At 33.0% G+C, this 11954-nt stretch overlaps 1 non-coding gene across 1 annotated transcript; it reads left to right on the forward strand.

Moving 5' to 3' along the window:
- Nucleotides 1–11846: 11846 nt before the first annotated feature.
- LOC125609652 lies at nt 11847–11954 on the forward strand. Its single transcript, XR_007339804.1, has one exon. It is a non-coding gene; the product is annotated as a small nucleolar RNA R71 (small nucleolar RNA).

Raw genomic sequence — 11954 nt, forward strand, 5'->3', positions numbered from 1 at the left:
CATTCCCGTTAGTTGTTGCCCTCTCTCCGCCTTTTTTATGTTTGCAATTAAAGTTTCAGTACATAGAATAAATAAATAAGGATATAAAGGATCCCCTTGACGTAAACATCGATGTGGGACAACGAGACCACGTGGTTGACCATTTGGTAGAACCTGATATTGAACCGATGATATACACTCCATCATTAGTTTAATCCAATGAAGATCAAAACCCATCTTCTGTATTAAGGCCTTGCTAAAATCCCATTTCACTCTATCATACACTTTACGCATGTCCGTTTTAATTGCCACATACTTTCCTTGACATGCCGTATTGGTTCTCAATCCAAGGAACATTTCCTGAGCGATAAGAATTTTATCAGAAATCAACCGTCCTGCCACAAATGCCGATTGAGTTTCTAATATGAGAGAATGGAGGTATATTTTCAACCGCTGACACAAAACCTTCGAAATAATCTTATGCCCCTCATTACATAGACTAATTGGCCTCAGCTCTGTCATTCTTGTGGGCCTCTCTGTATTTGGAATCATACAGATGTTAGTAATATTTAACCTTGAGTCCAATTCTCCAGAAACCAGAAAATTATTCACCATATCAACCAGATCATCCTTAATAATATGCCAAGAGTGTTGAAAAAAAATAGCTGTCATGCCATCCGGTCATGGTGCCTTCTCTTGATGCATCATAAACAAAGCCTCTTTAACCTCAGCTTCGGTCTTCTTAACAATCGTTGACTCATCTAAGGTGTGATACCTGGTGTTACCTTTGTGAGGAAACTATCAAAATCCGATGGTGAAGTGGTACTAAATATATCTTCAAAATAGTCTACTGCCACCTTTTCCACACATTATCCTCTGTAATCCAATTTCTGCAGCATCATGTAGCCCCACAATTATATCACGAACCCGTCGTTGCTTGATTAAAGCATGATAGAATTTTTTGTTAAGATCTCCAGATGAGTACCACATATTCCTACTTTTCTGATGCCAGTAATCCTCTTCATCCTTATATGCATCTTGTAACTTCCTAAATACCTCCAGAATATCCTCTGGTGACCTGTTGTTATATGTTTGTACCTATTCGAGAGCTTTCTGTACATCATTTATTTTTTCCTTTCCATTAGGGAGATTATTTTTCCGCCATTTAGCAACTTCATGGCGACAATTGTTAATTTTTGCCACTATACCTTCAGCTTGTCCTTCTCTATAATCTGACCAGCCCATTGTAAATGATTCCATAAGACCTTCTTGTCCAATCCATCTCTTATCAAATCGAAACTGCCCTTTTCTCCTCAAAACTTTATCTTCTAGGTAAGCCACCACTGGACGATAATCAGATGCCACCATCCCTAAATATTCTGTATAAAAACATGGAAATAGAGTGTGCCACTCCTCGTTTGCTAAAGCACAATCTAGACGACATCTGATCATCACTACCCCTTTTCCTCTTCTCTCTTGCCATGACATTTTGTTTCCCGGAGCCGGAAACTCCAATAATCCACTATTTCTTCTTATGTTGTTAAAAGGAATAAATGAATCCACACTTCTCAAAGAACCTCCCTCTTTTTCATGATTTCCAGTGATCTCATTTAAATCGCCAATGATAAACCAGGGTTCAGATCGTGAGAGCCTATATCTAGTTAATCGCCCCCACACTTGTTCCCTCAGTTTTTGGACTGGGTCACCCTACACAAAAGTTAGATAAACTGTTTTCCCAAGAGCTACCGCTTCCACATCTATCATTCGGTTGCTGGAGTATAAAATCTTAATCTGATACTCATTATTGTAAAAAAGAGCTAATCTCCCACTTCTCCCAACTGGGTATCTACTGTAACCAGGTTATCAAATCACTAAAGTTTGATTGAAAGTCTTGAACAAACTCTAAATCTTGCTTTGTTTCAGATAAAAATAAAAAAATCTGGTTTATATTTATGTCATATCTCTTTTAGATAACTTATAATCCACTTACTTCCCACTCTTCGGCAATTCCAACTTAGGACTCTCATTTTAAAAATATATGTAAATGCTCCCTAGAGTTATTGAGTTTGGATTTAATGATACCCTAAATTCCCGAACACCGTAAACCCAAAACCCATCGCCATGAATAAGGTGAATATGAGTCCATGTTATCCGTAAATATTATCTTTGTCCATACTCAGCACGACATAGATTACATTAGCTGTGATTATACCATTACAAAGCCATAGCAGTTTTGTCTTCTGAAAAGGAAAACTGATCCTATATTTTATCATTCTGACCCGTGAAACCATAACAAACCCCAACGTTAAAGAAATTGGAACAAATAAAAATCCCTGCAGTTCATCACAACGTAGGAACTCGAATCCATGATCAGCCCCTACAATGTTGGACCAATAAACAAATAGTGGAGCAATGAAAATATACAAATCATTCCACTTATAACCAAAATCATTACACTTATAACCATTTAATAGCCACATTTCAGAGCCAATTATCCTGATAACTTTTTTCCCATCTCTGAAACTGTTTTCTCTGTCCAAAAAAACCACAAGCATAGCAAGTATAGATTTCACCCCTGATAATAAAATTGTAGAGAAAACTAAATAAAATTCCACTTCCGCTCTTGTACCTACTTGATCATCAACCTGCATTCCCTCTGAAAAACACCTCGTAGTATTTTCCAAATATGTATCTCTTCTCTGCAACTGATTTGATAAGACCAAGTCAAGAGTTTGCAGCGCTGTAAGTAGGCCAGAAAATTTGATCCAGCGGTTCAGTGAACTCCAGTCGAAACACCTATTTCCAGTTTTCCCACAAAGTCTTGATAATCTTGTGATAGATCCTCTGGATTCCACATCCATCTCGAAGATCCTAATGATGACACTGAACCCATTAATCAATAGACTACTATGACAACAAGAACCCGTACCAAAAGAACATAAAAATATATTCATGGCAGCTACTGTAGACCCAAACATAAAATCACCAATACCCAACAAAATCACACACCACCAATCTTCGTGAAGAAAGAGTTCAAGAAATTTTGTTATGTTTCCAATAATTATCGTTTCTCCCTTCAAGTACAATAGCAATAAATCCCAGTACGTAGCTACTGAAAAAACCCGAAGACCTGAAGAGACTATAATACACTTGTACCCATTTACTAGCCCAAACTCAGAGCCAATAATTATCCTTTTTCCATCACTGAATCTGTTCCTTTATCCAAAAAAGCTACAAACGTATCTAGTGGTGTGCCCGCGATACGCGCGGGGTGTATGATAATTGTTCAACCATGTGTTTGGTATGTGTTGATGTTGATAATGTTTATACATGGAATTAGGTCCCAGATTTTGTGGTGCTGAAATGGTAGTCATCATTGTTGTGTTACTTGAGTAGTATTTAAGTAGTTTTAACATATGTACGCAATGACTTATGGTTTTTGAGTTAGTGGGTAGTAAGTTGGTCATGGCCATCACTCACGGGAGAGAATGACGATGGTAATTCTTCTTGCTTTACTTTATTTTCATAATTTAAATTCAGAAACAAAACATCTCCGTTTTTATACGTAAACATTTAAAATTTGTCAACTAGTTCTATACATTCTTCTTCGTCGACAAAAACCTCAAAGGAATAAGTAGAAGATGCATCAGTTCTCATAAACGGTCTTTGTGGAATCTGCGAGATTTTTTATTATTTTTGGAACACAACCAGCGAGTACATATATGTATGTGTGTGTGCAGGTAAAAGATCAATTTGCATATATAAGCTTGTTTCATTTTGGAGGCTAGAAAAGAGTCAATACTTTGAATGTTGTCCATTTTCCAGGTACATAATCACATTCTTTGTTCATTTCTCCTCTGTATGGGTGGGCACTTCAGTTGTTTTATCGATTCGGTTTGGGTTCGGTTTGGTTTGGTTAATTTGGTTCTAAAATTTTCTAACTGAAGTAAATCATAATTAGTTTGGTTTGGATCGGTTTCGGTTTGGTTTGTATTCAGCTTGATTTGTGTTCCGGTTCCTTTCAATCGGGTTCCCTTAGTTTAGTTTTTAGGAGAAATCATGTTTTAAAACATAAACACATGGTCACGAAATCATCATGTTGGTTACGATGAAAAAATTAATTATGTAAACTAAATCCAATGTAAAATTAAAAAAAAAATATTTTTAAAACCCCATAAAGTTTATAAGAACACAATCAAATCAAAGTTAACTAACATAAATAGAACATGAAAAAAACATCGTTAATAATGTCTCTTAAAAATAAACTATGTAAATTAAATCTAATACAAAACTGAATCAAAAACCTTAAAAACCATTAAAAGTTTATAAGAACACAATCAAACCAAAGTTAACTAAATTAAAAAAAAACATTGTTAATAAAGTTAACAGTGACTTTAGCTGTGGATAAGCTTAGGTTATTTTTGAAAAACTATAAATTTCAAACCTGTTAATCGAGAAGATTGAACCCTCACATATGTTTGAAGGTGTTAAGCATGTGTGCGTTCACATAGCTGTGGATAAGCTTAGGTTATTTTTGAAAAACTATAAATTTCATTTGTTCATCAGAATTATCATCTTTGATGACGAGCAGGTAAACCCAAAAAGTAGGGTTTCAACGGTGTTGTCACAACAACTGAGTTTCAAGTCGGATAACAAAAGATTCCAGGTGGTTGTTTCAGAGTAGCAGGAGGATTGAATTTCACAGAAGAATACGTCCCTATTTATAGATACAAATTTTCTTAGTAACTATTGAGAAAGAGTAGGGATATTAAATACAACGTAGTGGAAAGAGTAAATTTAATGGCATAATCGAAAAACTTAAATGGTGAATTGAAGTAGCAAATAAATAAAACTGCAGCCGTAACAGAGGAGTTGTTCGGAAGCGTCGTGATCTTGCGGCTATGCTCTGCATATCCAACGTCAAAAAAGTGGAAACCCTATAAACGTATGGGCCTAAATAAATAAATAATATAACAGCCCAATAACTTACTTAATACAGCATTTGGTCCATTAACATAAACAAAAATATGAGATGACACGTGTCGCATTTTGGAGCCCGCTTCGTTGAGGTGGAGGCCTGAGAAATGAGAATTATAGGATAACTAGTAGACACTAAAGTATTATTGATTGCCAGAAAAAATCTTGATGAGATAAATAACTATTCGAAAAGAGATTTGGTTTAAGGATGAGTGAACATATCAAACTTGTTCTTAATGCTTGTTCGAACTAATTTAATTCGTAAAGAGATTTGGAATTATAGGAATTAGACATAGATTGATTAATCTGCTGCGATATCTGCTTAACTTTATCATTGTAATTTGAGTTCTAGAACTGTTCTTCAGAAACCATGATATTTGTTTGAATTCAGGTATGATATCATGTTTGAATTCTCTAGATCTAGCACATTTTTCCCATCATTTACAACTCTCTTTTATTTACCGTTTTACTGCATTACAATTATTGATTTCTAGCTTAATATGAAACATAAAAATTTTGTGGATTTGATTCCTAAGTATTGCGCTGCACCTTTGAAAATGACATAGTAGCTCAAGGGTAAATCGATAATATAATCTTAGAGTATTCTGAAAGAGTATTCTCGACTGAAGTCTGGAGTTTTGAATCCTGGATGAAGAGTGAGAGTTTGGAGAGTTTGCAACTTTTGTTTCATAAATGAGTGGCTAAGAGGTACAAACCAGTATCGTAGGAGTTGGTGATGGAGTGTCATTGGATATATAGTGGCTAGTTTGGCTGTTTGAGCTTGCATCAGTAGATTCCAAAATGATCAGGGTAGCCGGATACGTATAAAGGAAAACAAAACAATTTTCTTTTGTGGACTAACATTTTTACTATTATCCAGCTATCATCTTTCATTTTTATACTTTATTAGAGTTAACCGAATAAATTGGAACATAACCATTCAATTTATAGATTGTACATTTATATAAATCGTTAGTCACTGGTTCAATCATACATATGTGATTAAGTATACTTTAAATTATATCCATTTATTTACTAACGTAACCATCAACAGAATCCAATAGCCGGTAATTTTAACACAAAATATTAGCTAACTAGGTTAAGACCCGCGTCTTGCGCGGAATGAATATTATAGATATAAATTATTTTATATATTATATATTTATAACATATTATGAAATAATAAATATATATTGAATAATTAAAAAGTCATTATCTACTACTTATATAATTAAATTGGTGCGAACATATAAATAAATTTTATAAATCGGAAAAATATATTTTCTATTTGATATGGTATACAATTAAATTTAAATGATAATAACATATATATGGTATATTTTAATATTAATATTTATTAGATGATGTTTTTTGCTCATATTTGTTTTTTATCATTTGTATCTGTTATAGCAAAAAGTCTATTGATAACAAAATTTTCACTGTGAGATTAATGGTTTAAGCAATTTATAATATTTTAAGAAATTAAGTTGTCAATATTTTTTCAAATTGTTTATCAAAAAAATGTTCAAAGTAAATTTCAAAATTAAGATATTTATGTATTTTTATATGGCATATAGTTTAATTTAAAATGATACATATATTTATATATCTTTTATTTTTGATACTTATTAAATGAGACTTTCAACTTATATTATTTTTTAATTATTTGTATCATGTCATAACAAAATTTTTAAATCATAGATCACAAAATTTGAATGTGAAACTTTTAACAGTTAATAATTTATACTCGTTTTTAAATATTCAAAATATAATATAAATAATTTTTTTAATTTTTATTATATGGTTACTATGATTGTTTAATTTATTTTAATATCTCAAAATTAATCAAATATAATTATAATAAACACTTATTTTTATCAAATCTTTATTATTCAAAATTATTAATTGTCATATATACTTTAGCCACATTAAGGAATTCCATAATATTATTTAAGAAAATAATGAAGCACATTAATAATGTATTTATGGTGGTTTAATAAAAAAATTAATATATATGTAGATGGACCAACATATTTCTCTAAGGATTCTAAGAATCATTTTAGTGATGACACGTGGCTACAAAAAATATTGCAATGCTTCTCAAATCCCTTATATATTAAAAGAGAAGCATTGTAATAAATGCATTCACATTATAATAGACACGTGGCAGCCTCACAATGATTTGATAATAAATATGTTAAACGCGTTCACACTATAGTCATAAATGTGTTCACACTATGTACTTTGTGATTTTTTTAATATAAAACTCACATACATAGTTCCAATAAAACTCTGGATTTTTCGGTTCGAATAAAAATAGATAACGAATCAAAAGCCAAACTATATATATATTATTTTTATTGTTTACAGATAAAATTGAGCAAAATATTCATAAATTTTGATTCGATTTGTTATCCGTTTTGATTTGAACCAAAAAATCTTGATATTTGAAACTTTACGAAACAAATCAAATACTAAAATACAATATCCAAAAAAGAAGCAAATCACTAATACCAATATTTTTAGGAACATATATCTAATTCGATATGTTATATGCATATATATACATATATGAAAAGAATTATATATATTATACTTTATATCAGTTTTACAATATAAATTTATTATATTAGGTACTAAAATTAAAAGGTTATATAATGTTTTATTTTTGTAATAAAATGTTATTATATTATTTTTAAAATTTTATTTTATTTACGAATCAAATCGGATATTCTTTAAAATTCTAAAACATTTCGGATATCGGAGTCACCGAATATCTAGGTAGCTAAAGATCGAATTGACAAGAATGCTTCCAAATATCCAGATACTTGATATGTGTCCACCCCTATTTACGAATATAATTTTATTTTCTTTTGATGAAAAAATGACTAATGTCAAGGTCTTTTTTATTTTAAATAAATTTTAATTTTATCTTTCATGTATTATTCTGAACAAAAATGTCATTTAATATTAATTAACAATATCTTTATATATTTTTCAACTATTTTTATATACTTTTTACAATTTTGATGATTGTTCCATGCTTGCAAATTATTTAGTTATTAACTAATTTTGGTGCAAATCGCTCTATTAAAAAAAAATTCTATTAATTTTTCTTTGTATAAAATCGGTACATAACATTCAAAAAAACAAGGCCACAATTAGGTTCTACTGTAAACAATATATTTTGTTTCTCTGTCTGTACATAAGCAGTAATTAAACAGATAATTAAGCATATGATCTTTTCTCTATCTGTTCATAAGAAACAAAATAAAACAGATAATTAAGCATATGATTTTTTAAGCCTATGATTTTTTCTTGTATATCTGATTAACTTGTACATTATAAGCAAGTACTTTGTCTCTTTCGTCGTTTACTACAATGGTCTAGCATTTCCAATGATAAAAGAACTTAAACAGTATCTGTAACAATCTACTATAAAGTAAATCTATTCAAATATTATATTAAACAATATAATAACAGAAATACAATAATAATTTACAAATTTTGAAATATTATTTATTTCTATTTTCTATAATTATACAATTTTATTACTAATTAATTTTTCCATTTTTTTTAAATCATAAATTTTTAATCGTAATATTATTATATTCTTTTATATATCTAGAAATTTAAAAATCTTGTTTAGTTATACTTTTTGATAATTATACAATTTTTATATCAAAATTTTTAATTAGTTTTATTCAAATTTATTTAATATATAATTTATTCTAAAATATAAATTTAAAGTAGTATTGGAAAATGCATTACATGACAATCGAGACTTTTCAAGCCAATAAACTTTCCTTCATTTCTATCGACGCAGTTGCGCAAATTAAACGCATAAACGTCTAGAAATATGACACTCTCAGAAATCCAATAAAAGAACTCCTCTTTCGCAGCTTCATTTAACTGGTATATGGGAACATGAGCCTTGCCGTTCTCATCAACATGAAGTCCAGACCGATCACAAATATCGACCAAATCTAGTTTTGACTTCAAATTATCCTTCGTTTTACCTTGGACATTAAGGATCGTGTTCATCAGATTGTCGAAAAAGTTCTTCTCAATATGCATGACATCTAAATTATGCCGTAACAGATGATCCTCCCAGTATGGCAGATCCCAGAAGATGCTTTTTTGTGCCAGTTGTGAAGTAAACCAGCAGCATCGACTGGAACATGTTCATGTCCACCTACGTCTGGCGTCCTATCTGCACCAAAATCTCTGAACTGTTTCAACAAATCATCCCCACTAATTTCAAGAGGAGGACTGTCAAAGACCTTCTTGTTCTTCGTAAACAAAGTCCTACTCTTACGATATGGATGATCGGGTGGTAGAAATCTTCTGTGACAATCAAACCAACACGATTTCCTTCCGTGTTTAAGTTGGAAAGCATCTGTGCTATCTTGGCAATGTGGACATGACAATATTCCATGCATTGTCCATCCAGATAACATACCATATGCTGAAAAATCACTTATTGTCCACATTAGTATTGTCCGCATCTGAAAGTTTTCTTTATACGAAACATCGTATGTCTCAGGACCATGCGTCCATAGTTGTTGTAACTCATATATTAGTGGCTGAAGAAACACATCAAGTGATCTCTTAAGATGCTCTGGCCCGGGAACGAGAATGGAGAAAAACAAAAACTCTCGTCGCATGCACAAACTTGGAGGTAAATTGTACGGTGTCATAATTACTGGCCATAGAGAATATTGTCTTCCATGCTTCTCAAAGGGGTTGAAACCATCGGTACATAATCCAAGATAGACATTTCTTCTCTCATGCGCAAATTCTGGATATGTTGATTGAAAATGTTTCCAACCTTTTGCATCTGAAGGATGTCGAATCTGACCATCGTCTGTGGAGTGCTCTACATGCCATCTCATTGGTTGGGCTGTGCGTTCGGACTGATAAAGCCTCTTTAATCTTTCCGTCAAAGGCAAATACCATATCCTCTTGTATGGCACCGGAACTCTTCCACTCATATCATGATAACGAGGTTTTCCGTAAAATTTGCAGTTATCCTGGTTCTCATCCTCTCTCCAATATATCATGCAGTTGTCGATGCATACATCTATCACCTCATACGGAAAATTAAGACCCGCTACAAGTTTCTGAACCTCATAGTATGAACCCGGTGCGAGATTATCCTCTGGCAGAACACCTTTAACAAAATCAGCAATCGCATCCACGCATTCTTCAGCCAAATTATAATATGTCTTAATACCCATCATTCGAGTTGCAGATGATAAAGGTGAATGACCATCTCTACATTCTTTGTACAAAGGTTGTTTTCCTGCTTCCAACATATCAAAAAATCTCCTAGCTTCTACATTGGGTTCTTCCCCTCTATAATGATCATTTACCATCTGTTCGGTACCTACACCATAATCTACTTCCGTTCTAGGTTCTTCTAACCTATCCACATTCTGAGGTTCGCTACTACTACCATATTCATAACCAGTAGTTTCTCCATGAAGATACCAAACTTTATAATTCGGCATAAACCCTTTCATATATAAATGAGTCCAAACATCTCATTCCTTTAAATTCCTATTATTTTTGCAAGAAGAACAAGGACATCATAACGTACCGGTATTTGCTTCTGGTTGTTGTTGAACAAACGCCATGAATTCGGTAATGCCTTTTGCGTATTCTTCTATAAGTAAGTTGGTGTTTGGATCCATATGAGGTTTATACATCCACGAACGAAAATAATTTTAAGAAGACATGATTTTTTTCGAATTTGTAGAATGAAGAGAGTGAAGAGGGTGGAGAGTGAATGAGGTGAATCACAGAAGCTCGTATTTATAGGAAAATATGCCGACAGTTCCGACGGAAGGGTTGTCAGATTTCTGTCTGAAATCTAAAAAATTTAAATGGCTATAAAACGGTCAAAAACAGGTCGTCAGAATTTCGTCGGAAAGTTTTGGATTGTTTGTCGGATATTCGTCGGATATTCAATAATTTAAAATATTTTCAATGGTCAAAAATATTCCTCGGAAATTTGTCGTTTTTTTCGACGACTTACCGACGAAACCCAAATTACCGAACTATCGTGTAACGGTTATTTACATCCCTCGATATTCCGTTGCTTTGTCGTCTGAATTTTCCGACAAGCACATATGTCGTCGGAAGTCCGTTGAAATATTCTGACGAATTTCTGACCACTAGCATAATTAGCATTTCGTAGGATATTCGTCGGAAATCTCTCGGGATATTCCTACGATTCTTGTCTCTGTCGGAATTTCTGTCAGATTTTGCCTAGTTTTCTTGTAGTGGCATTGGTAATGATTGGAGCAGGCTGCTGGTTGTTCTGCAGTTTTAGGTTATGGTGTTGGTTCCCAGCATTGCTGAGAAAAAAGGTTCGTCCTGAAAAGTTATGAAGGTAAGACTTTTAATAACCCGTGTTTTGTGCCTTGTCAGCAGAGTTGTCTGCTCCATTATTGTGATTGAACAGATGTGGATTGTTCCTCATGTTATTGTTCGGGTGATAGTTGTTTAACTGCTATCCTTGCCCATTGACATAGCTAACCTCATGATGATCTTCCGCCGGCTTGTCTATCTCTGGCGCAGCGTCCTTAGCGTTCTGTTCTGAAGTCGACTTCTCCATGATGAATATCTGATTCTGATTATTTATAATCAACTGGTCCACCTTAGCTGACAACTCATCTATTTTTGATGTGTCAACACTGTTGACCTTCATGGAGCGGTCAGTTTATGGGTTCTTATTAGTAGAACTGGAAGCCATGGTCTCGATCAGTGCAAAGGCTCCTTCAGTCGTTTGAGTCATGAAATTTCCATTACTCGAGAAATTAAGTTGGTTTCGCGCTTCTAAGCCAAATCCATCATAGAACACTCCCAAGAGATAGTCGTTATCGAACCCATGGTGGGGGCATTCGCTGCGGTAGTTATTGAAGCGCTCCCATACATCACAGAAGGGCTCATCATGGATCTGACTGAATGTGGAGATCTTGTTCCTCAAGGCT

Source organism: Brassica napus, chromosome A5 (assembly GCF_020379485.1).
Source record: "Brassica napus cultivar Da-Ae chromosome A5, Da-Ae, whole genome shotgun sequence".
NCBI lineage: Eukaryota > Viridiplantae > Streptophyta > Magnoliopsida > Brassicales > Brassicaceae > Brassica > Brassica napus.